Below are 27,921 nucleotides of genomic sequence, written 5' to 3' on the forward strand. Positions count from 1 at the left end.
AATCTGGGTAAAAGTTACAAAATATTTTCTTGTACTTTTCTGGTAATTTTTGTGTGTGCTTGAAATTATATTTCAATAAAAATATTGAAGGGTAAATAAAACAAAAGTCATAATACTGGTTACATCTTTAGGGAAGACAAGACAGAAAGAGCCTGTAGGGAAAGAGCATATAGGAGCGTATAAAGACTTCTGAGGTGCTTGGAAATTTTTATTACTTAATCTCGGTATTATATACATGGTTATTTATCTTATTACTGACACAATCAATTTATACCTATTTCCATATACATAATTACCTTCATGAAATAAAAAGAGACACCAATAGGACAACAAGTTAGCATCCAGGATGACATTGTTTACTTGTGATGAAGTCAGAGCTAAAGCCCAAATCCATCAAGTCTGTTCCTCTGCCAGGTGATAATATGGGCGGTGATAACAAAGTTAATATGTGGTTAGCTGGAGAACTCCAAACCCTGAACCATCCATCTTTCTCTACATGGTCCTAAAGGGAAACACATGAACAGAAAAATGCCCTGTTGACTGAGAAGGCAAAACTGTAATGCTGACCAGTTTCTTGATCTCTAAACAAGTAAGCTAGGCTAGGTGGAGACCTTTCCTAGACTAGAGATGGCCAGGTCTGACAATCACAGCAAGCTAAATGGTCTTCTCCAGCCCAGTCTCCCTAACTCTATCAAAGTTTTGAATTGTGTGTGATCCTAATGATGATAACAAGTTTTCACCAGAGTTCCCCAGCTATCAAGAGGAACAAAAAGTCTCTGTCTAGGTTTATTTATATTCTGCTAAAGTTTTTTTCATTTCTTAGTAAAGGCTGCCCAATTAGGGTTCTGGCCTTCAACCAAGTAAAAATGATACTTAAAACCCTTGCGAATGGAACAGAAAGTGAGTTGTGAGCCTGTCCTGGCCAATAGACAGTATTGTCTGTTTTTATTTGTAAGCTATCCTAAGCAGCCAGCAATGAGACCACAGAGGTGAGTGTGCAACTAGAGATTCACCAGTAGTGTGAATATGAAAAGTCTGATCAATTAGAGTCTGTGATATCCCGTGAATAAGTCCAATCATAGCATTTCTTTGTCTGCTTTCTTTTTAGGTGGCTATAAAAAGATGTCAACAGTGCATTTAAAGTTTCCTGCAGAGAGGAAATATGCAGATCACAATGAAGGTAAGAATATGCTCACAACCATATGTTTGTTCTCACAAAAATATGTGCCAATATAAGAAATGTTCCGTTTTGAAGTTTTTGGCACCATGTGGTGGTAGTGGGTTGAAACTTCCATGGTGGGTTCTTTTGTTTTTTTTCTCTTTTCATATAATAGCTTTACATTTTTCAATCTAAAGGTTTCTTTACTACCACCTCCTCCCTTACCTCCTCCCTGCTCCCCAACCTTGTTCCTTTGTATTAAGCACATTACAAACAATGTCATATTTCATATACTTAGAGACAAAGAACATGGTTGCTTAGCAACAAGGTCCCGGTTAAAATTTTAAGAATTCTTTTACTTTTACTTTCCATTTAGGGCAATGCTCAGGAAGCTGTTTTCAAGGAGATCCAGGGCTAGGAGAAAACGTCTTCAAAAAATGTCTACCTAAAACAAAGTGAGTAGTAGGAGGAGGACATTAATTAAGGGCTTGTTGTCACAATGCAAGTGGTATTCTCAGTGACAATCACAATGGAGAGAAGGGATTGGAGAGACTTGACCTAGGGTGGGACAGAGAGCTTCACCTTTCCATTTTCCATTTGGTTCCTCTCACTTCTCCAAGATTTAACATGGGATTCAAATCAATTAGCTGAGAATGAAAGGCACAAAGGAAAGCAGACCCACACTGTATCAGTTACTCGAAGTCGTCTTGTTTTGAGGGTTTTAGTTATAGACTGGGAGTGGCAGAAGCTGAAAGCTTATTTTGTCTGTTATGAGGCCTCCCTAAAATATCTTTCTCACCTTTATGGGATGACTATAGCTATATTTCAACTGACTTTTTAAATCAAGGACATTTTCCCACATTATTAAATATTACATGAAAATCTGGCTTTTCAGAAACTCATGCTATGGGTATTGCAGGACTGTCTTTCTGTTCCTAATTATACATTTAGTTTATTCTGAGAAATTTGCTTCTATTAATGTTACTTCTATGAATTTACTCTTATAAAACTCTCAGAAATTTTCCATAGAAGAGGTGGCTAAGAGCAGAATTGATAGATCTGAAAAAGTCTTTTGCTCCCAGCTTTTAAAATATTCTTGATATCTGTAGACTAATTGCTTCCAGAAAATTTATACTAATATGCGAGTGAATATTTCCTGATTTGGTGAGAAATAACATGATGATTTATTTAGCTATTATTTGGTTACTAGTAAGATTGTGTGTGTGTGTGTATATATTTGTTTATATGCCATTTATTTTTTTAATGAAGTTTCTGATCATGTTATTGCCCATTTAATTTCCATTTGAGTATTGTCTTTTTATTGATTTATAAAGCTTATTACACAAACACACATACACACTTAATCCACACTCAGGAAGTGTCTTTTATACAATGACAAATGACTGAAGAAGGTGAGGCCATAACAGGAGGAACTAATATAAAGGATTTATATTTATGGTCATATTTGTTGAAAATATTTTTCTCAATTTATTATTTGTCTTTTACTTTATGGCTTTTATTCTGTTTTATTTTTGATGTGCAGATGTTTTGTGTGTTTTTATAGCAGACTAAGGAGCACAGTACTGAAGAACAGAGACTGGCATCTCTGTGATGCATTTGCATTGTGGCTCTGACATCTCTGTGATGTGTGATTTTCACCAAATTACTTTAACCTTTTTCTGTCTTAATGTTCTTCTCTATAAAATGGGCGTTTTAATAGCTTATGGGGATGATGAGATTTCATCAAATTAAGACATACAGAAAGCATATAGAATTATGCCTGGCACACTGCCAATGATGCCTGACACAGCACACCAAGCACTCAATAAGTTAAAGTAGCCAGCATCATGTAGCAAATATACCAACCTATTCCATTGTGATTTCTCCTATAGCTTTTATGTTCAGAAAGTCCAAATCTGTAGGAAAACTATAAAATGTGTATTAATCTCTTGTCTTATTTTCTTCATGAACTACTTATTTATTTAGTTTAATTCTGTAATGCACCAGCATTATTGTTGGTCTATGGTAAGAAGTGAGTTAATTTTTCCCCCAAATGTGAATTTGTTTTGTCAATTAAACTTGCATTTCTCATTTATTTGTATAATTCCTTTATCATTTATAAGATTTTACATACACTTAGATCTGTTTCTGAATTATCTATTCTGTTGTTTTGCCTTTTGATTTCTAGTACCATATTGGAAAAAATTAGAGTAAGTCCATGTGAATTCTGATCTCATGACTGTTAAGATTCTCTTAGCTATTTTTAACTGTGAAATAGTTCAGGTGGTTATCTGAACCATTTTAATATACTAAAAATGTGATTGAGATTTTGAATAGGATTATTCTTATCTATTAATTGATTTAGAGAGAGTGACAGTTTTAAAATACCTTTAAAAGTATTTAATTTTTTTGGGAGGCCGAGGCGGGTGGATCACGAGGTCAAGAGATCGAGACCATCCTGGTCAACATGGTGAAACCCCGTCTCTACTAAAAATACAAAAAATTAGCTGGGCATGGTGGCGCGTGCCTATAATCCCAGCTACTCAGGAGGCTGAGGCAGGAGAATTGCCTGAACCCAGGAGGCGGAGGTTGCAGTGAGCCGAGATCGCGCCATTGCACTCCAGCCTGGGTAACAAGAGCGAAACTCCGTCTCAAATTAAAAAAAAAAAAAAAAAAAAAAAAAAAAAAGTATTTAATTTTTTTTCTTGCAAAATCCTCACATCTCTCAATGGATTTTTTTTAGTATTTTCATAGAGCTTCCCACACATTTCTTGATATTATTAGAAGTTATTATTTTTTGCCAATTGTAAAAATAATTTTATCTTTTTGTACATCTAACTAGATGTAGGAGGAAGCAAGTAACAGTCAAAGTTCTCAACTCGATCTGAGTTTTCTTCACTTCCAGTGCTGTTGTGTGTTATTTTTGTAAGATGTTTGGATTCTGAATCAGGGAATACTTGCCAAATATCTTTGAACCTTGAAATGGGGATACTCTTTCTGAAAAGTTGTTTTTACTAATTAAACACATTTTTATTCTGTCTCAACTAAATGCCGGCTTGCTTGGTGATGATAGAAATGGTTCCTGCTCTACAGAGCTTACATTAGAGAACTGATTTAATGACAGCTGTGGTAAATATTAGGGAGAATGGCTGGTGCACAAGTTTTGAGGGTCTAACTTGGGATTCACCCTCATGTAAGGTTAGAACAGGTCATCTCTAGGAAGATTTGACACTTGAACTGAGCTCTGAGGGATCAATAGGAATTAACTAGGATGTTCCTGACAGAGCAGTTGCCAGAACACAGGCGGCTGAAGGAATCAAGACAGGGCCTTTGCTGGTTAACGCAGAAATGGGGAGAGAGGAGGGATATGGCATTGGGTGAGACAAGTCATTAGTGGGAGGGTCACAGTAGGGATTTTATCCTTAAAAGAAAAACAAAAGTCACCTTGAAAAAAGTTAAAAATAGATAAACTATCAAAGCATCTAGTACGATGTACATATACATTTTTTTTTCCTTGGAAACTGGGATAGTTCCCATGGTTATTTTGCCATAGCTCTTGAATTAATAGTTCTGTGAAACTTAACTTTCTTTAGCCTAGAGGGAGGAAAGTCTAGCTTCTCCTCCAGATTTCTTCACACAGGAGTTTGTTGCTCTAATCAAAGCCCAACCAGGCCAGTGTCTGCCACGAGATGGAAAAGTATTGAAGGATCCTGTTTGCTGTTCTCTCGTCAGGACTGTCGGGAGCAAACCACAGCGCCTTTTGTGAAAGTGGCTGTGAAACACAGTTCTTCCTGGAAGTTCAAGGGTGATGTATCCCAAAAGGGCTTATAGAATGTCAAATTGCCAGCACAGCCCGAAGGATGGCACATTCTCTAATTGAGGCAAGAGAATTAGTTAGGGTAAGGTTTCCCAATTTTGGCTTTTCGAGCCAAGTAATTCTTTTTCTTTCTTTCTTTTTTCTTTTTTTCCATTTTTTTCTTTTTTTTATTGCATTTTAGTTTTGGGGGTACATGTGAAGAACATGCAAGATTGTTGCATAGGTACACACGTGGCAGTATGATTTGCTGCCTTCCTCCCCATCACCTATATCTGGCATTTCTCCCCATGCTCTCTGTTCCCATCTCCCCACCCCCCGCCATCCCTCCCCTATTTCCTCCCAACAGACCCCAGTGTGTAGTGCTCCCCTCCCTGTGTCCGTGTGTTTTCATTGTTCAACACTCACCTATGAGTGAGAACATGCGGCGTTTGATTTTCTGTTCTTGTGTCAGCGAGCCAAGTAATTATTGTGGGAGACTGTCCTGTGCATTGAACGGTTTTTCAACAGCAGCAGCAGCTCTGGCCTCTACCCACTAGATGGCAGTAGCACTCTCGCCCGGTTGTGGCAACCATCTGTTGAACCCCCGGGAAACAAAATCACCATGAGTTGAAAAACTGAGTAACAGATATAAAAGTTCGTTCTTTCACAATTAAAACTATTATACTCTTTTTTTTTTTTGACATAAATTCACTTACATACTGCCACATTTAGCAAATCAGATTCCTAATTATCAAGGCTAACTCTCCTACAGTGTACAAAGCACTGCCATTTGTGTCTGCTATCCATTTATTTATGGAAACATTTATTAAACACCTGCTTTATGTAGGCACTGTACTAATTACTAGTGTTATAATCAAGGGAGATAATATTGCAAGAGGCCTAAACTACAGGGAGAGATAAAAACATAAGTATATCATAGGGGCCTGGTAGAAGTCTACTGAGAGGTGAAAAGAAGAATGCAGTTAGAAGAAGTTAGAATCTTAGGGGTGGAACTCCTAGGAAATACGAGGTCGAAGTGAAGCTCAGTGTGGAAACCTGAGACACGACCAAGTATTTTTCAGCTGATAGATTTGGGGAGTGGTTGGGAAGCTTAAAACTTACAATCATATATATATATGTATATTCCTCTCTTCTAGGTACAGTGGGTTAGTCACTAAGTTCCATCACATCTCTCTTTTGGGAGGCATTTCAAAACTATCCCTTAATTTCTCTGTCCTTGTTGTATTTGTTCAAACTCCTGTCACCTCACCTCTGGCATTAGTGTCTCAACTAGTCTGTTTTCTGCATGTCTTTCCATTATATCTTGAGCAGTATATTCAAGCTAAAATTAAAAAACTTATTAATATAATGTATAACATTATATATTATATAATATATATTATATATAATATTACATATATAATCGTTGTTTTCAGGGCGGGGGATGGAGTCTTGCTCAGGCGCTCAGGCTGGAATGCCATGGCGCGATCTCAGCTCACTGCAACCTCTGCCGCCCAGGTTCATGCAATTCTCCTGTCTCAGCCTCCAGAGTAGCTGGGATTACAGGTGCCTGCCACCACACCTGGCTAACTTTTGTATTTTTAGTGGAAACGGGCTTTCACCATGTTGAGCAGGCCTCTCTCAAACTCCTGGGCTCCAGTGATCCGTCTGCCTCGGCCTCCCAAAGTGCTAGTACAGGTGTGAGCCACTGGGCCTGGCCACAACCATATTTTAAGACATGTATTATAATCATCTGCATCAAGGATAAGAAAACTGAAAGGTTAAACATTGGGCTTAGGGTCACTTGGCCAACACCAAAGTTAACCTGTCAATTTAACTCTTCCCTGGGTTAACATCGTTTGCCTTTTCTAGTCAAACTTGGTGGTAGCATAAGAAAAACTCAGGGAATACTCTTAACAAATAATTTTAAAAGACCACCTCCAATGATAAAAAAAAATAATGCTTTCTTATATTTGTATATTTCAAAGTGCACATTCACAAACATTATCTCTTGTGATTCTTCTACAAATCCTATCAGTTAGCAAGGGGAAGCATTAACGTCTCTGCTTCATGGAGAGAAAGGGCACTCTCAGGGAGTGTGTTTAGGTAGAGTGCTCACAAAGCTTGCCTGCCTTTCTCAGCATGGATATATAGTTCCCAGAGGGCAATGTAATGGTTCCTTGTATTTTAGCCTGTCATTGTATTTTAGCACCAGGATACTGCCATCATTTTCCTATCCTTGAAAGCAGTTCAATTTCTGCATTTAGAACTGAAATTACAGTGTCTCAAAGCTAAATTTAAAAGAACAATTTACTGCTGTCCGTCCCCATGAAGAAACAGAACCAATCGATGTAATAAAAAATATTTAAGATCATTCTGTATTTTGTACAGTTACTCTTGCAGTCGTGTGACTCATGGGGAACAGCAAACTGCTTGTCATTATGGAATATTTAGAAAGCAGCACAGTATTTGGTCTCAGGTAGGTATGTAAGAAATGCATGTTGGTTAGATGAATGGATGGAAAAGTGAGTGGAAAGATGGGAAGAAGGATGGCAGATTGGTTGCTTCGAGGAAGGACAGACAGTGGCCTGTTTCTCGGTATCCTGCCCCTTATTGCTTTCCTGTCAAAAACAAGTTCCTTGTCATTGATTTATACAGGGTTTGTTTCTACTTCCCCTTATTTTCTGAAAGAAGAACAAGAGCAGGTGGAAAATGCTGAATTGAACACTTTAGTTTAGAAATCTTCTTCCGGAGAGAGAGGTGCTCAAAACCCAATGTGTTTGCCAGGGATACTCTAATGATCAGATTCACTCTTGGCCTCTCCCACTTCCTCTCTGCCAGATTCAGCAGGTTAGTCACTAAATCCCATCACATCTCTCTCTAGGGAGGCATTTCAAAACTGTCCCTTCATTTCCTTGTCTGTTCTTGTTGCATTTGCACAAACTCTTGTCACCTCACCTCTGGCATTAGTATCTCAACTAGTCTGTTTTCTCCATGTCTTTCCATTATATCTTGAGCAGTATATTCAAGATAAAATTTAAAAACTTATTTTTTTGTTTCTTATGTTCTCCAAAGTTTCCAATGACTGTTCATAATAAAGACTAAGTTTCTTACTCTACCAGCTGGGCCTTCCGTAATGAGCCCCTTCATATTTATTTCTGCACAGGCATACTCAAAGCTGAATGGTCTCTACACCTCACTGAGAACGTGTTTTACACATCACCATATCACATCCCTCCACTTATTCTTGTGTTCAGTATTTACTGAGAACCTCTTATGTAAGCTGTAAGTCAGACCCTGAGCATCAGAAAAAGGCAGAATACGAAAAGACAAACTCCTGTCCTCAGGGAGCTCAGTTTCCCAGAATATGCAGATAAGCTCTTTTATTAGAGCATAAATGTGCTGCAGCTGGGTGGGAACAAGATCCTGGAGGAGCTCGGCAGAGGGCACCCCCAGATGAAATGGAGTGCTTCCTTTTTTGGATCACCTCTGTATCTCTAGCTCAGTACTTCCTGCATTATAATTTTACATCTATCCTGTTTTGTAATTATTGATTACCCCTCAAGTTGGAGATGGAGTCTTATTCTACTTTGGCTCTTAAAAGCCCAGTTCAGTGCCAAGCCAACACCCATTGACACATATAACAGTGAGCAGCTGCTGGCCATGGTAAATGCTTATGTGCATTTTCTCAATTGATTTTCACAACGCAGCGTGCATTGTTAATGTATTAATAGTATCACTGTTTTACATAATGATATGAAATACCTTGACCAATAACTGTTAAGTGGAGGAGCCAGGAGTAGAACTCAGGTCAGTGTGATGGCAAAGATTGAATTTCTTCTGTTAACATATAAATCATTAAGTGACAAATGAATGAAGTTTCTCTTTCTCTGTGGGTGTATATTCTTTCCCTAGAACCTCATAAAGCCTTGGAAGAAGTCAGGCACATTCAAAATTTATTTTTGCTTTAAAATGACATTTGTTCAAGTTGAATTGATGGAAGTGAAAATTAGAGAGAAGCCGCAAGCTCCAGGCACATGCAAGGTGTTTAGACAGATAAGTGTGATGCGTGCTGTATGTTGACGTTGAAAGGGCTGGGAATGGAGCCCACACAGTTTTGTAGCGGGAATAACATTATGTGTTAGGTTGCATGCGACTGATAAAGTAATGGAACCAGGGGAAGGAGCTAGTTCCTCTTTGAAGGGCTTCACCAAATTTCCTTCCTTCCTCCCCAGCCAATCAAGTTTTCTCTCTTTGTCCTCTGCGGAGAAGTGACTTTTCATTCTTCTCCAGGAGCAAGGCAACAAAGAAATGGAATCATATGGGAGGAAGCCTGCCCGTGTAGAGGGAAAATGAGCTGCACTGAGTTTGGCAGGACTTGGTGGCTGTTTCATGTTGGCTATTGTAATAAGTTAAGGGAATGAGAATTATGCTAATGAACAATACTAGTCAATTGGCTCATTTCTTTTCCCTCATCTGAATAAATTCTTGGGCTCAGGAAAAGTTTTGTAGTCTTTAGGGCTTTTAAAATCCTCTTATGATGCTGGCTCAGCTGAAGTAAACCTTGAAGATACACTCTAGGTCAGAGCTTTTCGGAGGAAGGAGCTATGATAAAGTGGAAGGAACATGGAATCTGACTACAGGAAGTTTGGGTTCTGACTGTGGCTTGGCCTCTTACCAGCTAAGTGAACCTTCCTGAGATTTAGCTTATTGTCTGTTAATGGAGATAAAATACCTGCAAAGGGCTTTTGAGGATTGTAAACAATGTTACTTGTGAAGGAGTCTAAAACAAGAGACATTTCACATGTTTTCTTGTCTAAATGTCCAAGGTGCAGACTCCTTCCACCCTCATTCCTGCCCCAGTGGATTTTAGTGAAAACTGGTCTTTGCTGATTTATGGAATAAGTGATTAGGGATATGACCCAATACCAAATAACTGTGTAAAAGAGGTCCAAGCTATAAATGCATAAATTATCTCCAGCTTCTTTCCTTGGGCACTAAAATAAATTCGGCATTTTCCGCTCTTCTGAGATATGCTTGGTCAAATCTCCCCGCAGAATCTGCCTTTATGGGTCTGCAGATCTGGAATTGACCAAATACTTAAATTTTTTTCTGTTTCTGTAGTAACTCTATAATTGTTATTGATTGTACTTATTTAACATACACTAAGAACTGAACTCAAACTAATAAAGGATATATAATGTATTCATAGATGAGGAATGATATCAAAATACTGTGAGAATAGTCTCTGTCCAAAAACTGTTGGCTTTCTGTTTGAATAATAGAAAAGACTTACTCATAGAATCTGCCTCAAATCAGCCAAGAGATTTGCCATCTTATTTTGCCGCAGTCCACCACTCGTGCCTAGGTGATATAATGAAAGACGGGACTAAGCTCGCCTGAAGGCACACTTGTGCAGGTTACTTACTCCAGGTGGAGGCAGCCTAGTGACCTGATGAGTAGAGTACAGACCTGTACAAACAAATATCCTGGCAGAATTTTAACTTGAAGTCTTTTTCCAGTCATGTCGTCTTTTATAGAATTATGCTGCCTTAAAACATTCTATGTGTGTGATGTCAAATTTTCTTTATCCCAAGGCTTCTCGCACATTACAGTGTAGTTGGTCTATAGATAATCCCTCCATGGCAAATATATGGGAGATTAGATTGTATAGCACGGTTTTAATTTGGATAACTTCTTTTTTTATTTTCTTGATTGATTATATCTTTTTTTGTCAGTGAAGTTAAATTGTCAGAGAAAATGAACACTGATCCATTTGACCTATCAGCAACCATTAGGCAATGTGCCTAATAAGAAATTTATTCATTTATTTGTTCAATCATTAATTCAACATATGAACTTTTATTGATGCCTTGTTAGACTTGACTGGGTACCATTCAAAGTTTCAAAGATAAAAAATGGGACTCCAAAAAAGAATTAAGCTCAAGAGCGGGAATACAATCATGTAAACAAATAATTATGATACCCGTCCTTCAAAACTCTGCAAAGATGTTGTTATCTCTAGAATTCATCTTGCGTTTTGCTAGACTCTCATCCTTTGTGTTACCATGGCATACCGCATATACTGCTTTGTTAGCATTTAGCTGTATAATATTGAAATTTTCTTGCTATTTTTTATCTTCCAAATGGAAGGTGTGCTACTCGTGGGCAAAAACTTTCTTTTTTCCTTATACTTCTGTCTTTTATCCCAGGTCTGCCAAATATTTGTGTTTACAAAAACAGTAATGTACCAGCTTCAATGGGAGAATAATGAATTAAGATCTCCCTGAAGAGCTGGGGGAAATTCTCAGAGGAAGAAAAAAGGATAGTCAATAAGTATCAAAATGGATACTTGAAAATAACTATGAAGGAGGAGAAAAAGACAAAAGAGATGCAGTCACAGTGCACAGCATGAGCAAAGAGAGTCATGGAGTTACAAACGTGCCTGGTATGCTAAGGAAATAGTGAATGATCTGAGAGCTAGGAATTAAATGTAATTAAACACAAATATGAAAGGATGGCACAGTGTAGGTACACTGAGGATGGATTTTGTTAAAGGAGTTGTATAGAAGGATTAGAGTTTGAGCCATGTTGTGTGGGCAATGCGGGGCTTTATGAGACTTGCTAGGAAGGGGCCTGACACATTAGATATTACTATTTTTGAAAGATCTCTGAGGTTTCAATAAACCTCTCTTACATACATTATCTTGTCCTTTGGATTTTCTTAATAAGATGCAAGGGTGATACTAGGGAAATTAAGTTGCAAGGAGGCAGCCATGATAGGGATATTGGAAGGATCCCCATCTAGGCATAGAGTTTTATTCTGTTTATGTTAAAAGTATTTCTTTGCTTCCTTAACTTCTTAAATAATTTTTGAAAAAATAACCAAACACACACAAAAAATCCCCCTTCATTGTACAACAAGTAGTTTGGGTTGGGCAATTCTCCCCGCTCCTCTTCCATTGTCTCTGGACCTTGCTATAACTCTGTGCAGATTCATTTTCCTGTGGGTTTGCTTGCTTGTGCCACATGTCAAATCACTATATAATTATTGGGTCATATCTCCTTCTTGGCAGCATTAAATTATAAAAATAGTATGGAGTTGGCTTATACACAACATACGATTTTATAAAATTGTGCTTATTTAACTGGAGCTGGCCACTGCTGTCATTAGAGCTTAGCGTTAGGTACAGCAGGATAATGCTGTGTAACAAACAAGTCTTAATGAAAGTCAGCACCTGTTAGAGTTCCAGCTCTACCAGTTTATCTACAACATGGAAATTATGCCCACTTCACTTTCTTTTCATAGTGTTTCTCTGTGAAACACGTGAATAGATGAGAAAGCCCTTTTAATTGCAAAGCAGCACATCATTATCTTAGCATTTACTGAGTAAGTGCATGAGCTTGGACTCAGAAAATGGATTCAAATCCTGGTTCTGCTATCTACTAGCTAAGTGATCTCAGGCAAGTTCCTTAATGTCTTTGTGTGTGATTTTTCATATCTGTAAAAATTCTTTAGCCTGTCTCACAGGGTTGTGAAGATTAAATATAATATGTGGTGGTTATATAACATATCTGCATATTATTAGACACACTCCCTATTGAGATATATGCTCTTTGCCCCCTTACTTTGAATCTGAATGGGCTTATGGCTGTTCAACCAACAGAACTTCAGCCAATAGAGACAGTGGAAATGATACTGTGTCATTTCTGAGGCTGAGTCGTAAAAGGCCATATGGAATCTCCGTTGATACCATATATCTGAGTTATCTGATAAGGATTTTAAAGCAGCATCACAAAAGAATCCTCAATGAGTGATTATGTATACACTTGAAACAAATAAAAGAGTAGATACTTTATATTTTCTGAAAGAGTAGATTTTTAACGTTCTCACCACACACACACAAACCCACACACACCCCAGTCACTATATAAGCTATATAACATGAAGGATATGTTAATTAGCTTGAGTATGCTAATTATTTCAGTGTATACATATATCAAAACATCACATTGTACAACTTAAATATGTAGAAATTTTATTTGTCAATTCTATCTTGATGCTGAAAGAAAAAGAAAAAAATGGAAAGTTTCATAAATGAAATAGAAGATATAAAGGATATCCAACTGGAAATTTTAGAATGCAAAACTAAAATAACGAATAGCAGAATGAAAAGGCCAGAAGAAAATGTTAGTGAATTTGAATATAGAGCAATGACAGTGTGGTGATTCCTCAAGGATCCAGAACTAGAAATACAATTTGACCCAGCAATCCCATTACTATGTATATACCAAAAGGGTTATAAAACATTCAGTTATAAAGACACATGCACACGTATGTTATTGTGGCACTGTTCACAATAGAAAAGACTTGGAACCAACCCAAATGCCCATCAGTGATAGACTAGATAAAGAAAATGTGGCACATGTACACCATGGAATACTATGCAGCCATAAAAAGGGGGAGTTCATGTCCTTTGTGGGGATAAAGCTGGAAACTATCATGCTCAGCAAACTGACACAAGAAGAGAAAACCAAACACCACATGTTCTTACTCATAAGTGGGTGTTGAACAGTGAGAACACATGGACACAGGAAGGGGAACATCACACACCAGGGTCTGTCGGGGGGTGGGGTGACTAGGGGAGGGATAGCAGGGGGCGGGGGGATTGGGGAGGAATAACATTAGGAGAAATACCTAATGTAGATGACGGGGGGATGGATGCAGCAAACCACCATGGCACATGTATACCTATGAAACAAACCTGCATGATCTGCACATGTACCCCAGAACTTAAAGTTTAATCAACAACAGCAAAAAAGAAATTACCCAATCTGAAAAACAGAGACGATAGATTTTAAAATACAGAATTTCTGGAAGTTGTCAGAATGTAACACAAGATTTAATGTTTGAATCATCAGAGTCACAGAGGAGAGGAGAAAGAGTATAGAGCTGAATAAAGTATATGAAGAAGTAATGGCTGAAATTTTCCCAAATTTGGCCGAAGATACAAAGGTAAAGATTCAGGAACTTAAGTGAGTTTCACACGGGATAAACCCCCCAAAATCCATGTAAGATATATTGTAATCAAACTCTAAAAACCAAACAAAAATATTGGAAGCAGCAAGAGACAAGTAAATGACATACCGTTTTCCAGAGCTAAAAGAAAAGAACTGAACCTATAATTTTATATTCAGCAAAAATATCATTCAGAAATGAAGAAAAAATTGAGTGATTCTCAGATGATGGAAAATTAAGAAAATTTGTCATAAGTAGTCCTGCCATAAAAGATTGGCTAACAGAAACTCACTGCTAAATTATAAAAAAGGACTTATTGAACGTAAAAAGGAAAGAAAAAAGTCTGAAGAGTGAAAACGTGAATAAATACAATAAGCTTTCCTTCTCTTGAACTTTTCAAATTCCACCTGGGAGTTGAAGCAAAAATTATAACACCATTTGATATGATTATCAATGTATATAGAAGAAATATTTAAGAAAATAATATTATAAATAAGGAAGAATAATGAGGCATAGAGAGAGGTAAGTTTTTTTGTACTTCCCTTGAATTAGTAAAATGTCCAATAGTAGACTGATAAGTTATATACATCTAATACTTAAAGCAACCACTAAAGAAGCAATGTGAAGTGATATACTCAAAAAACTATAGACAAGTCAAAATAAAATTTAAAAAGATGTTTAAATAACTCATAGAAAGGCAAGGCAGGGAAAGAATAAATGAACAAACAGAGTACAAACAAAAAAGCATAAAATGAATTATATATATATAAAACATTCTCAAAATGACAACATTGTAGAAATGAGCACATTAGTAGTTGCCAGCATTTAGGGATGGTGGGAGGGAAGTCTTGGTGATGTGATAGAATAGTTCTGTATCTTGATTGAGGTGATAGTTACACAAATCTACATATGTGATAAAATGACACAGAACTATACACAGTTGGGGGAAACTGGATAAAGAATACGTGGCATCTCTTGGTAAAATCTTTGCAATTTCCTGAGAATCTATAATTATTTCAAATTTAAAAGTTTTAAAAACTAGTAAATATTAGAATGAAAATAAGACATTGTGTTTCCAGTGCTCTTTCCTTGTGTTACATGGCTAGTAAAACAGGTAAAATATTAAGGATATACAGAAAGTATCATACATCTTAAATACGAATTTTCTTTTTTTTTTTAATTACCTGACAACTTTGTCAGCATTCCTGTACTATAACATTTATGGTTGCAACATTAGAACTCTCCGTTTTTCAACTATTCTATGAATATTTTCCTAATTCTACCAACCTCCCACTTGTATTAGGAATGTCTTTTTTTTTTTCCTAACTTTTATTTTAGGTTTAGGGGTCTATGTGAGGGATTGTTATATAGGTAAACTGCATGTTGGAGGGGTGTATTTAGTCATCCAAGTAATAAGCATAGTATTCAATAGGTATTTTAAAAATATTCTCTCCCCTCTCCAACCCTCCACCCTCAAGTAGGCCCCAGTGTCTGGTGTTCCCTCTGTGTGTCCATGTGTTCTCATTGTTTAGATCCCACTCATAAGTGAGAACATAAGATATTTGGTTTTCTGTTCCTGCACTAGTTTGCTTAAGATAATGGTCTCTAGCTTCATCCATGTTGCTGCAAAGGACATGATCTCATTATTTTTAATGGCTATTATTCCATAGTGTATATGTGCCACATTTAAATCCATTCTACTATTGATGGCCATTTAGGTTGATTCCATGTCTTTGCTCTTGTGAATAGTGCTGCAATGAACATATGCATACAGGGTGTTTATGGTAGAATGATTTATATTCCTCTGAGTATATACCCAGTAATGGGACTGGTGAGTCAAATAGTAATTCTGTTTTAAATTCTTTGAGAAATTGCTATACTGCTTTTTGTAATGGCTAAATGAATTTACAGTCCCATCAACAGTGTATAAGTGTTCCTTTTTCTCTGAAACCTTGCCAGAATCTGTTTTTTTTTTTTTTTTTGGCTTTTTAATAATGGGAATTCTGACTAATGTGAGATGATAGCTCATTGTGGTTTTGATTTGCATTTCTCTTAAGGTCTGTTATATTGAAAATTTTTTTTCATATGCTTGTGGGATAAATGTATGTCTTCTTTTGAAAAGTGTTTGTTCATATCTTTTGACCACTTTTTAATGGAGTCATTTTGTTTTTTTCTTGTAATTGTGTTTTTTTTATAGATGCTGGATATTAAACCTTAGTCAGATGCATAGTTTGCAAATTATTTTCTCCCATTCTGTAGGTTGTCTGCTTGCTCTGCTGATAGTTTCTTTTGCTATGCAGAATCACTTTAGTTGAACTAGGTCTCATTTTTCAATTTTTCTTTTTGTTGCAATTGCTTATGGCATTTTCATGATGAAATCTTTGCCAGATTCTATGTTAATAATGGCATTTCTTAGGTTTTCTCCCCAGGTGTTTACAGTTTAGGTTTTATATTTAAGTCTGTAATCCATCTTGAGTTGATTTTGTACATGATATAAGGAAAGGGTCCAGTTTAAATCTTCTGCATATGGCTAAGGAGTTACCCTAGCACCATTTCTTGAGCAGGGAGTCCTTTTGCCATTGCTTGTTTTTGTTAGCTTTGTCCAAGACCAGGTGATTGTAGGTGTACATCATTATTTCTGGGCTCTACATTCTGTTCCATTGGTTTATGTATCTGTTTTTGTATCATTACCCTCCTGTTTGCATTACTATAGTCTTTTAATATAGTTTGAAGTCGGATAACATAATGCCTTCACTTTTGTTCTTTTTGCTTAGGATTGCCTTGGCTATTCGAGTTCTTTTTTGGTTCCATATGAATTTTAAAATAGTTTTTTTTTCTAATTTTGTGAAGAATATCGTTGGTAATTTGATAGGAGAAACTCTGCTGTGAATTCTTCTCATTCAAGAGCATGAATTGTTTTTATTTGCTTGTGTCATCTCTGATTTCTTTGAGCAGTGTTTTGTAATTCTCATTATGGGGATCTTTCACCTCCCTGGTTATCTGTATTCTTAGGTATTTTATTCCTTTTTGTGGCAGTTGTGAATGGGACTGCATTCCTGGTTTGCCTTTCTGCTTGGATGTTGTTGGTGTATAGGAATTTTTTGTACATTGATTTTGTATACTGAAACTTTGCTGACGCTGTTTATCAGCTGAAAGAGCTTTTAGACAGAGACTATGGGGTTTTCTAGGTATAGAATTATGTCATCTGCAAACAGGGATAGTTTGACATCCTCTCTTCCTATCTGGGTACCTCTTCTCTCTGTTGTCTGATTGCTCTGGCTGGGACTTCCAGTACTATGTTGAATATGAGTGGTGAGAGAGGGCATCTTTGTCTTGTTCTGGTTTTTTGGGAGAATGCTTTCAGCTTTTGCCCATTCAGTATGATGTTGGCTGTGGGTTTGTCCAAATGGGTCTGATTTTGATATATGTTCCTCCAATACCCAGTTTATTAAGGGTTTTTAACATGAAGGGATGTTGATTTTAATTGAAAGCCTTTTCTGCATCTGTTGAAATAATCATGTGGTTTTATTTTTATTTTTATTTTTTAGCTCTATTTAAGTGATCACATCTATTGATTTGCATATGTTGAACCAATATTGTATCCCTGTGATGAAGCCTACTCGATCATGGTGGATCAGCTTTTTGATCCATCCATGTTGCTGCATAAATTTTGTGAAGGATTTTTGCATCTATGTTCATCAAGAATGTTGGCCTGAAGTTTTCTTTTTTGTTCCATCTCTGCCAGGTTTTGATATCAAGATGATGCTGGTTTCACAGAATGAGTTAGAGAGAGTCCCTTCTCCTCAAATTTTTGGAATAGTTTCAGTAGGAATGATGCCAGCTCTTCTTTGTACATTTGGAGAATTCAGCTGTGAATTATCTGATCCTGTGTTTTTTTGTTTTTTGAGTTTTTTGTTTTTGTTTTTGTTTTGGATGGTAGGCTTTTTTTACTGATTCAATTTCAGAACTTGGCATTGGTCATTCAGTGATTCAATTTCTTTCTGTTTCAGTCTTTGGAGGTTGTATGTGTCCAGAAATTTATCTATTTCTGCTAGCTTTACTAGTTTGTATGCATTAAGAATTTCTACAGAATCTCAAATTTCCCCTATAACACTTAATATAATCATATAATCTAGTGCTTTTCACTATATCCCATATCCTAGCCCTATTCAATAAACCAGTTTATAAGCTCCTTAAGATCAAGCATAAGTTTTATGTTTTTCTTTCTATATGACTGGTTCAAGATTTTGTTAGATCATTTATAGGTTGATGGAATCATAGGTGCATCCATTATAAGGTTGTTTGCAAAGTTTTGAAAAGCAAATCATTTTCAAAATTGACTTAAAATGGCATTTTAAAGGCATATTTCCCAAGGGTTTCAAATGCTGATCTCAAAAAGTATCAATTTTCTACTGCCAAAAGTTTAGCCACAGCATTTAACATAGCTTTTTATGTTTCAAGAAAAGAAAATCCAATTCAAATTGGCTTGAACAATAAAGAAAATTCATTAGTGAATGTAACTGAAAGTTTAGAGATAATTCAATACAAGCCTGATTCAGGGCCAATGGTGCCAGCAAGGACCTGACTTTCCAATCTCTGCAAACGGCTACTCCAGTTCTAGTCTTGACATATGTATGCCACATCCTCTGGAGGAAGAGTTTTCAAAATGACAAACAAAAACAAAGAGGAATCTGTGCTTTCTCAGATTACCCAGCAAAAGTCACTTTGCTTTTCTTTGAATCTGACTGGGTCATGTGCCTGTTTCCAAAATCTATTCTGTAAGTTGGAAGATTAAATACATGATTTATTTTGGACAAGTCTGACAGTACCTGTGAATCTGATGTGGCACAATAGTACCCAAAGTGGCTGAGAATATATGGTTAATGATTCCCATAATGCAAAACTGTGGGTACTGCTGATGGATAGAAGGGGATGTGGATGTTGAAAACATAACCAACAATATATACAAAATAATAAATAAACAAACTGGGAAAAGCATTTATAGACAGCAGAGACTCTGGGGAAACCTTCAGAATCCCTTTCCTTTGGAATTCTGGGTGTAGAGCCAGAAGACTAGATTTTTAGGTTTGACTTTGTCTTTTGTAGCATTGGTCAAATTAATTAATTTTTAGTTTCAGCTTTAAAATTTTATTTAGGTGGAGATAATGCTGCTTTACTCAGTGATAGTGAAGATCAAATAATCATTGCAGAAATGCTTTAAAATCTTTAATTAGATTTGAATGAAGATGACTCTGTATATCTTCCATATATGTTTGCATATGATACTTACATATGTATTTATTCTATCAGGTGTTGTTTTCTATTTCCTAGAGTTTGTTGTATTACCATTTTTACTTTAGGAAACAGAAAATAGTATGTGTGATAAAACATATACTATACTACATTCTCTTCAGCTATAAGTACAGAATAATTTTACTGTTTGTCAGTAAAGAAAGGGCTTTGTAGGGAGTGGATATCTGTAAGTTATTTCATATGTGTTATTTCACTAAATTTCCCCCTATATCCCATAAAGCAAGTGCTATTAACCCACCTTTACAGATGAGAAAACTGAGTTGAAATATCTTATCATACATTAGAAAACAGCAAACCTAGATTCAAACTTAGGTCAGCCTGACGTCAGTCCAATACACAGTGAAATGTATTTGTTTCAAGGAAAATCTAAATCCCCTGGAGCAAAAAATATTTGAGTTTTAAACAAATATTGCCCCCAAATTCAGAATTTATGAAAGGATATTTTCAGTGTCCTTAGCTGTTGGATAGATGTTTATATTCTAGTATTTAAGATTTCAGAGTTTAGCCTAATCATCCTGCCATCTGCTATGAAATGATGAGCCCATCTGTCATAATATTCAATATAGTATCAGATTCCATTTATTCTATGAAAAGACAATGCCTTTTGAAATACCAAATTTGAATGTGTCTGATTACAACATTGTGTTATGGAGAAATTGCAAAGCTAGTTCCATACAATTTTGAATGATAGCTGAAGTCCTAGCATTGATACAATGGTGATGAGGGCAGCCAAACTGGGAAAATCTAGACTCTCAAAAGCTGATTTGGAGCTTTTTCAGATCTGGTATAATGGTTCTTGTCTTAATGATTCCTGTATTATGTTCAATAATACACATTATATTGAGGTTTTGGAAGTAATATTTTTATTCTTAATTACATAGCATTTTATAAAGTGCTTTTAATTCCATTACTAATATAGTTCTCATTTAATTATTATTACCTTTATTATCATCTCATTTTTATCCTTATTCTATTTACGCTCTTCCATTCTAAGAATGTTTTTTCTATTTATTTTAGAAATAAGCAAGCAATGTTCTAAGTGGAGTTGCCAGTCATGTGTTTCTACAAGGGAAACACATGGACAATAGGAATGCCCGGGCTGGAAACCAAACATGAGATATTACAGAGGAAAAATGGAGAGTAGAGCTTCTTTATTATTATTGTTGTTATTTTTGGGCATATGAGTTTAAATAAATGGGTTCTTGGGTTTTGAGACGAGTTGACTCATGAATGTATTTTAGGCTGGATTGGTAGCACCAATCTTGCTTTACTTTAGTTAACTTTAGGGTCATCTAGGTTATAAACACAAATTAAAATCCCCCAAATAATACCTCCTCAGTTTTCAATGCAAACTCAACTTCCCAAATATGTACAAAACATCTCCTGTCTCCCTACCCTCCTTTTCTTTTATTCTGTTCCATCTGAGAAAAGTACTAAGTTCTCAATAACTATTGTCAAGCAAGTTTGATTCTGTGTTGTGGTAACTTAGGATCTCAAGGCACCAAATATATGTTAGTGTACAGGTACATGGCCTAAGTACAGGAATTCAGACCTATTATAGGGTTATAACCAGCCTAAGTTATAAGGTTCATGGCTTAACTATTGGAATTCAGTCCAGTTACAGGGTTTAGTTTAACAGACAAGTCTGGCTATCTTGTGTTTACCTTTCTTCTACTCCTATCCCCACTCCTGCAAGGATTCCTTGCTCCAGAAAGCACTCTTTCTTAACCCTCAGGTGCTAAGAGAAAATGTCCTACTGAATAACACCAAGCTGACGCACTGTGGCCTATATTTCCAGGCAGATCCTGGCATTTTGTGCAAGAAACCTTATCTTTTACTCCTTTACCTGCTTAGCACCTATATTTGTGTTATCTCAATCCTTGTATTCTTCTCTGATAGTTTGTATTAGTTCTTGCTAAAGGAGTCAACCTAAATATCTGTATTTGTATCAGCTGACCTAGACTGACTCCATTTGAACCAGATGTACCCTTTCTCTCTTTTTGTCTTCATTTCCTTTTTCCTTTCCTGTCTCACTGTCATTTAAAATAAGAGCAACAAATTGTTCCCATGTGGATTTGGACACCAACTAAGTTAACTTCAATTAGAGTCTTGGGTGAGGAAATGAGCAGAAAGGCTCTGAGTTTGACATCTTGACTCTTGTAGGAAAGTCACAGGCCTGATTGAGGCGAGTCTGTAGCCAAAACTTCCAGCTCCTGACAACTTTTCAAAGGTGGAAAGTAATAACCTAGACATGAGCTGTAACCACTTTTCAACGCAGAGAATTGGGCTTCCCATTCCTCTTTTGTTGTCCCCGCTTTCCTTCATCAACTCAAGAAAACTTGAGAAGTGTTGAGGATAAAACAAAAATTAGAATCAGAAAAACTGGTAGCAATAGTAGGTTGTGGCATAAGTGTGGAGAGGTTTATGAGTTTTCCATCCTTCCAGAAGTAAACTTCATTACAAAGGGCATCTTTTAACTGAGCAGAAAATGAGAAGCAAGAGATGATACTATTACACCAATGATGTAACCCTAAACACTCAGTGAGGTGGACCTGGAGTTGAGGGCTGGGCACTTAGGGACCGTGGTCCTGTCCATATCCAGCCAGCACTTGCTGTTATGATGGACCAAGTCTTGCCCTTGGAGATCCTAGGTTGAGTGTATGCATTATGTGATCTTGGGTAAAGTCACTTGACTTGTAAAACTATCAGTTTCATTCTTTTTAAGTGGGGGTTATAACATCTGTCTCTTTTTCATGATCAAATTCGTGAGTATCAATAGAAATAGTGCAAAGTCATGGGCAGAGTAATGTAAACATTGAGTTGTTAATCTTAAGAAACAAAAGAACCAACTGGGAGGCAAAGGGAGAATATGTGAAGCTGCATTCTGAGGAAACAGGCTGCTGTGCCTAAGAACATAGGAAAACTTGACAGGAAGATGAAAAGATATTAAATGCACCCCACGCTTTGTACCATGAAGCACCACAAAGGCCATTAAAACCCCAGAGTAGTGACTTCTAAGTAACTAGGGCCCACTCTTTTGTCTTCACTTCGTAGAACGAATTTCTTTTGCAAGTCCTCAATCCAAAAGAAAGACATGGCAACAAAACGTAGGATTTTTACCTCGAGTGATTCTAGAGTAAATTAAAGTTTTTAGCATTTTATGCTTAAAATGCTGATCCTTTTTGATATTGTTGCTCTTCAAAAAGGAGAAGAGTGGAGGGAAGAAAGGATGGTGAGGGAGGTATATTACACATATGAGAGCGAGAGGGAACTAGCCTCATTCAAAATGTAAAATTTTTCTTATTCCTCCAGTACCAGTTTCAAAGGGCAGTATTATTCTTTTAAGTTTCATGTCCTAAATTCTTTTCCTTTGAGCTCAAGTACTTTTTTCATTGAGTCACTTTCCAAAAAGGAGATGAACACTCTACTTCTGGATCTGATTTTAAAATCTTAAGATTGCATTTTGGATTTCCTCAAGTTTCACATTAAGGGTAAGAATCTTTGCCAAGTGCACACAATTGCATCCTTTTGTATTTCACAGTAAAAGAGCAAGGTAGTCAGAAAAAGTTTGTGTGACTCATTTCTTTCTGTAACTCCAAAGTTTGAAAAAAAAAACTCTCTTTTAATAAATTTTTTTCTGTTAACACACTTCTACCTCCAGCATCCTAATAACCTTTATCTTGAACTCCAGGTCAGAGTTGTACATTTATAGCAGTCCTACCATGTGCCACATACTTAATAAAAATGACCTCAAATAAGTCTAAGAAAAAACTTAAAATGTAAATATTCTCCCCTATTTTCCAGATGAGAAAGCTGAGGATCTACAAAGTTTAGAATTATACATTTACAGGTAGTAAGTGACAGTTAGTATTCAAGCCCAAATACTTCTTCCTTTAAAAATAATTTATAATGCAATAATCTCTCTTTACCTGGGAATAAAAATAAGAGAGAGTAATTAAATTCTAACTAATGACAGTGCTGGTGAGAAAGTGCTGGGAGTACAAAGATTAACACTTTACATTCTTTTCCCTTGGGGCATTTTCATAGTCTAGAAGTGAATATATATGCAGTAATAGACTGATAAACTGCCAAATTCTGTGATAAAACATTATATCATATAACATTCATTGAGTGTATTCTATTTGCAAAGCACTACTTATGGCAACTCACATGTTAAAGAAATTTATGAGGAGCATGTTGGCTAAGGTTCGGGAGGAAGCAGTTCTGTTGAGGGGATTTACGTCATTATCATAACAGGAGAAAACGTCAGAGCAGGCATTGAAGGATGGGTAAGAATCCCCATCCCAATGGCACCATAGGTATGTTTGGGTGGGAATCTTGCAAGCAAAGTGAATTATATGTGTAAAGGGAAAGAGATATGGAAAAGTTTGGGCACACAGTTTGCCCAAGTAGAGGGCATAGATGAGGGAGCAGGACTGGATCAGTGTGAATATATAGGCAGGGTTCAGATTCATAAAGGCCATGCATGCCACACTGCACTGTGGATTTTATCTTACTGGGGAGTAGAAGGCCATTAAAAGGTATTAGGTTGGTGAATGACATGGAACCTCAACTCCCTAATTATACCAAAGGGAAGTGTCTTTTCCAAACACAAATGCAGAAGTCCTAAAGCAGAGCTAGAGGCCAATATTATTTTCAGGTCGTGAAGTGAAACTACAAGACTTGGACTTCAGCCCTTGAATATATCTGTGCAAGGGCTGGTGCTTCTCTAGTCATGCAACCTAAAAGTCCCAAGGACCAAGGGTCATGGTCTGCCTCCAAGAGTCTGATGTCAGGCCAGCTAGATGCCTGCGTGCTGCCCCACATAGTGATGGGTAGCAAAAATCCACACACTTGCAACTTTTCCTGTCTTCAGAATTTTCCCCAGTAAATGGAGGGAAAAGCTTGGGATCCACTCTTATCTGCCTGTCAGGTAAATACTTGTATGAACTGTTACCTACAAGGCTTAGTGGAACTTCTTTGCTGTAAGTTAGACATAGCCCAACTTTCACCTGTGTTGGATTAGGTGTCATTCATCCTGAAAGAAAGGGACTAGAACAAAGGAGCTTTTGATAGTTCCTCTTGACCCCGTTTCTACAATAGGCCGCTCTCTATTCTGAGGTACACTCATCACTTAATTCAAAGCAAAATTTTTTATCTGGCTCCAATTTACTCTTATCATTTACCCAACTTGAATCAGCAGTCGCTTCAGAGCTTGCAGTCTCAGGCAGATGTGGGATCCTGGTGTCATGAACAGAAGTGGCTTGATTATAATCACGTTCCTCTAATGATCTCATTCTAACTAGGCAGCAGCTTGATGCCCCTTATTCCCTTCGTAGATCTGCCTTGGGAGCTCAGTTCTAACTTCATGGATGCCTTTCTTTCTATTTGTGCTTCCTTGCTATTCAATAAAGCTATGGTTTCCTAGTTATTCGGCATCCACTACTTATGAAGCACCCAGCCCCTCAAGGGAGAAAATGAGTCTTTCATTCCCTTCTTCAAGAAACAATTGATTAGTTAGCTGTTCTTGCCTCCATCCTAATTTGTTACTGAGCTCTCTAAGGCACAGCATCTCCTATAAGAATTATTCTGGCCAGGCACTTACTTTTCTCTACACCAGTGACACTGAAAATTTGCCTCCTTCATTCCTTCTGAAGCCCATCTCATATCATTATTTCACCAACCTCATTTTCCAAGTCAATTACGATCCCATTATCTCCACTAACTTGCTATTTTATACACATGTAGATTGTTGATGAAGAGATTACAATCTTAATATTTAATTGCTTTTTTGTAGCGTGGTATTTGTTTGGAAATGAAACTCTGATGTGGCATTTCTCTATTTTTACTATCCAGTGACAATCACTTAACTGCAAAACAAAGCAAAACAAAACCTTCATTGTGATTTTCAGGAAGAAAAGGGCATTTCTGTTTAAACCCAGATTACTGATATTCAGCTGCTTGAAATAAAAAGTAGAACATGAGGACCTTAAAGAGAAGCATTACCTCAGAGCAGTAGTAAACAGTCTTCCACTGATGAGAATAAAGTGAAACTGAGGGCAAAAATTTATTCCTCATCAATGTAAATACTATAAATACTGTAGATGTGTAGGTCAGAATCATATATTCAGGTCACTCATTTATTGTCATTTATCCCATTCGGGCATAAATTGACATACTCAATAGTCATCCACTAAAATATTTCCTGAGCATCACACTTGCATGCTAGGCACTGGAAGTTCAGGTTAAATAAGACATAGCCAACCACGCCACCTTTACGATCTCACATAGTAATAGAGGTGGCAGAATAATGAAGAAGGGACACTTTAGGAGAGAGCTTCTCCAAAGTGAGGAAACCTGTGGTCAGAGAAAGCACTGACCAAGTTGAATACAGTAGCTCCTCTTATCCACAGTTTTGATTTCCACTGTTTCAGTTACCTGTGGTCAACCACAGCCTAAAATAGGTGGATATAGTAAGATACTTGGAGAGAGAAAGACAGAGGCCACATTCACCCTACTTTTATTACAGTATATTGTTATAGTTGTTCTATTTTATTATTGTTGTTGTTAATCTCTTACTGCACCTAATTTAGAAATTAAACTTTATCATGGGTATGTATGTATAGGAAAGAACATAGTGAACATAGAGTTCTGTGCTGTCATCTGCGGCTTCAGCCATCCACTGAAGGTCTTGGAATGTATCCCTTGCAGATGTGGTGGGGGCACCACTGAATTAGAATTAGTTGGATTGAGTGAGACAAAGAAGGGAATAGAGATATTGCTGACAGATGAAACAGTATATAGGGAAACACAATCAAGGCTTGTCTGCCTGCTTGCAATTGGAATAGTTCTTCAAAGCAGTCTGAGTTCAGCATAGTGTTTTAAATTTGGGTTTGATTTTTTATGCACTGCTTCCTATTACCTTACACATAGGGTGTTATACATGCTATGTTATCTGTTTGATCTATAAATCTATTTATTTTTTGAACCTTGGCATAGAGACAGGAAACAGAATGAGGCATAAAAGAAGCTTCAAGTAGCTCAGTATGACAGAAAGGGTGAATGCAGGGAAAGAGAAGAAAGAAATCTGCAGAAGTGTATGGGAATGCAGTTATGAAAATCCTTGCATGCAATGATAAAGAATGTAAATTTCATTCAGAAAATTAAAGGAAGCAATTAAAGTAGCTCAAGCAGAAAATGCCAGCATCAGATTTGTCTTATAGAAAGATCACGGTGGGTGGTGTGAAGAATGGATTGGAGGAAAGAAAAAAGAGAGAGGAAGATAAAAGCTATAAAGGTATTGATTAAACCAGGCTGTATATTATAAAGGTCTCATCACTAATAATAAAAATAAATGAGTAAGGCATATTTATTTGAAATTGGAAAGAGGTTAAAAGAAGAAAATTTGGCAAATGATTGAGTGGGGAAATTTAAAGGGAAATATCTTGGATGAAGACAATTTTTCTGTCTTAGATGGCTGAATTCATGGTGATGCCATTTGCCAAAACAAGGAAGGAAGGCTAATTTGCAGGAATTTAAAACCCTCCTTTGTCCTCACTCATTATCCCTTTGCCTAGAGATGAGTGCTCTGCTTATGTCTATTGTTCTGCATTTTTAACAGGATACCAAGGATTAGATCATAGTTTAGAGAGCAGAGCATTAGACTTATTATCGGGAAACTCAGTTTTGCACTATCTCTTTATGCAATCTTGGATGTATTATTTTCACTGTGCTTCGGGTATCTCATGTGTAAATAGAGATACCAAGAATTTTCTGCTTAACTCAAGATTTGTTTGAAGATAAAATGTGCTGAAAGAAGTGAACGTACTTTGGGAACTGCGATGTGTAAGGAAATATCTAAGCGGTTAATTAAGTCTCCTGGCACACTTATGTCAAGAGAGTCAGCATTGATCCAGAACAAGGTACAGGCAGATTAAAAAGCATTGAAGGCTATAACGAGCTCACTGTGTCAAAACAAGGAGCAGATGAAACTGAAATAAACAAAATGTTAACTGGTGAGATGGAATGAAACTTTGAAAGTCAGGTCAGATTGAGAGGAAAATGATCTCTCTGGGGAGTCTGGAAAGATAACACTGAGGAGGGAGGTCCAATTGGTTTGATAGTTCTTCCTCTGGAGACGTGCAGGCTGAGAGGTTCACTATGAAGGTCCAGCTGCCGGCTCTATGACTCCTCCACACCTGGGGTGTAATATTGATGAGGATGCCTGTGAGCCATACAGAGTACCTGGGGCTATGGTCTACCCTGTGTTAGCTCTCAACGCTGCTGCCTTGTTTGGGGCTGAAGGTTCCTCTGTGGGTGATGAGGATTTCATGTGACAGTGATCTCTTCGTCAGATTTTTCTGTAATCTTCTCGAGCAGGTGTTAGTGGGTTCTCAAAACAAGGTCCTACAGAAGGTGCCTAAAATGTACGGTGGTTGTATTAATTAGGACATAGCAAACTATAACAAAAAGACTCCCCAAATACAATAGTGTAAATGAGAGAATTTTATTTCTTTCTCCTTTAGAAGTCTTGGTAGGTGGTCTGTGCCTGTGTTGGTGACTTGAAAGGGTGAGAACCCAAGCTCCCTTTATCTTAAGGCTCCATCATTGTCAAATCCACATGTTTGAAACTGA

The 27,921-nt window shown here is 37.0% G+C and overlaps 2 long non-coding RNA genes across 2 annotated transcripts; one reads left to right on the forward strand and one right to left on the reverse strand.

Moving 5' to 3' along the window:
- Window positions 1–334: 334 nt before the first annotated feature.
- On the reverse strand, window positions 335–1,384 carry LOC110568466 (uncharacterized). Its single transcript, XR_002478751.2, has 2 exons — window positions 881–1,384; window positions 335–502 (listed from the first exon to the last, which is right to left on the reverse strand). It is a non-coding gene; the product is annotated as an uncharacterized LOC110568466 (long non-coding RNA).
- On the forward strand, window positions 919–27,885 carry LOC135270131 (uncharacterized). Its single transcript, XR_010338383.1, has 5 exons — window positions 919–989; window positions 1,109–1,180; window positions 1,536–1,614; window positions 22,663–22,778; window positions 27,813–27,885. It is a non-coding gene; the product is annotated as an uncharacterized LOC135270131 (long non-coding RNA).
- Window positions 27,886–27,921: the final 36 nt, after the last annotated feature.

This window comes from Aotus nancymaae, unplaced genomic scaffold (assembly GCF_030222135.1).
Source record: "Aotus nancymaae isolate 86718 unplaced genomic scaffold, 86718_ANA_hifiasm-v0.15.2.pri h1tg000059l, whole genome shotgun sequence".
Lineage (NCBI taxonomy): Eukaryota > Metazoa > Chordata > Mammalia > Primates > Aotidae > Aotus > Aotus nancymaae.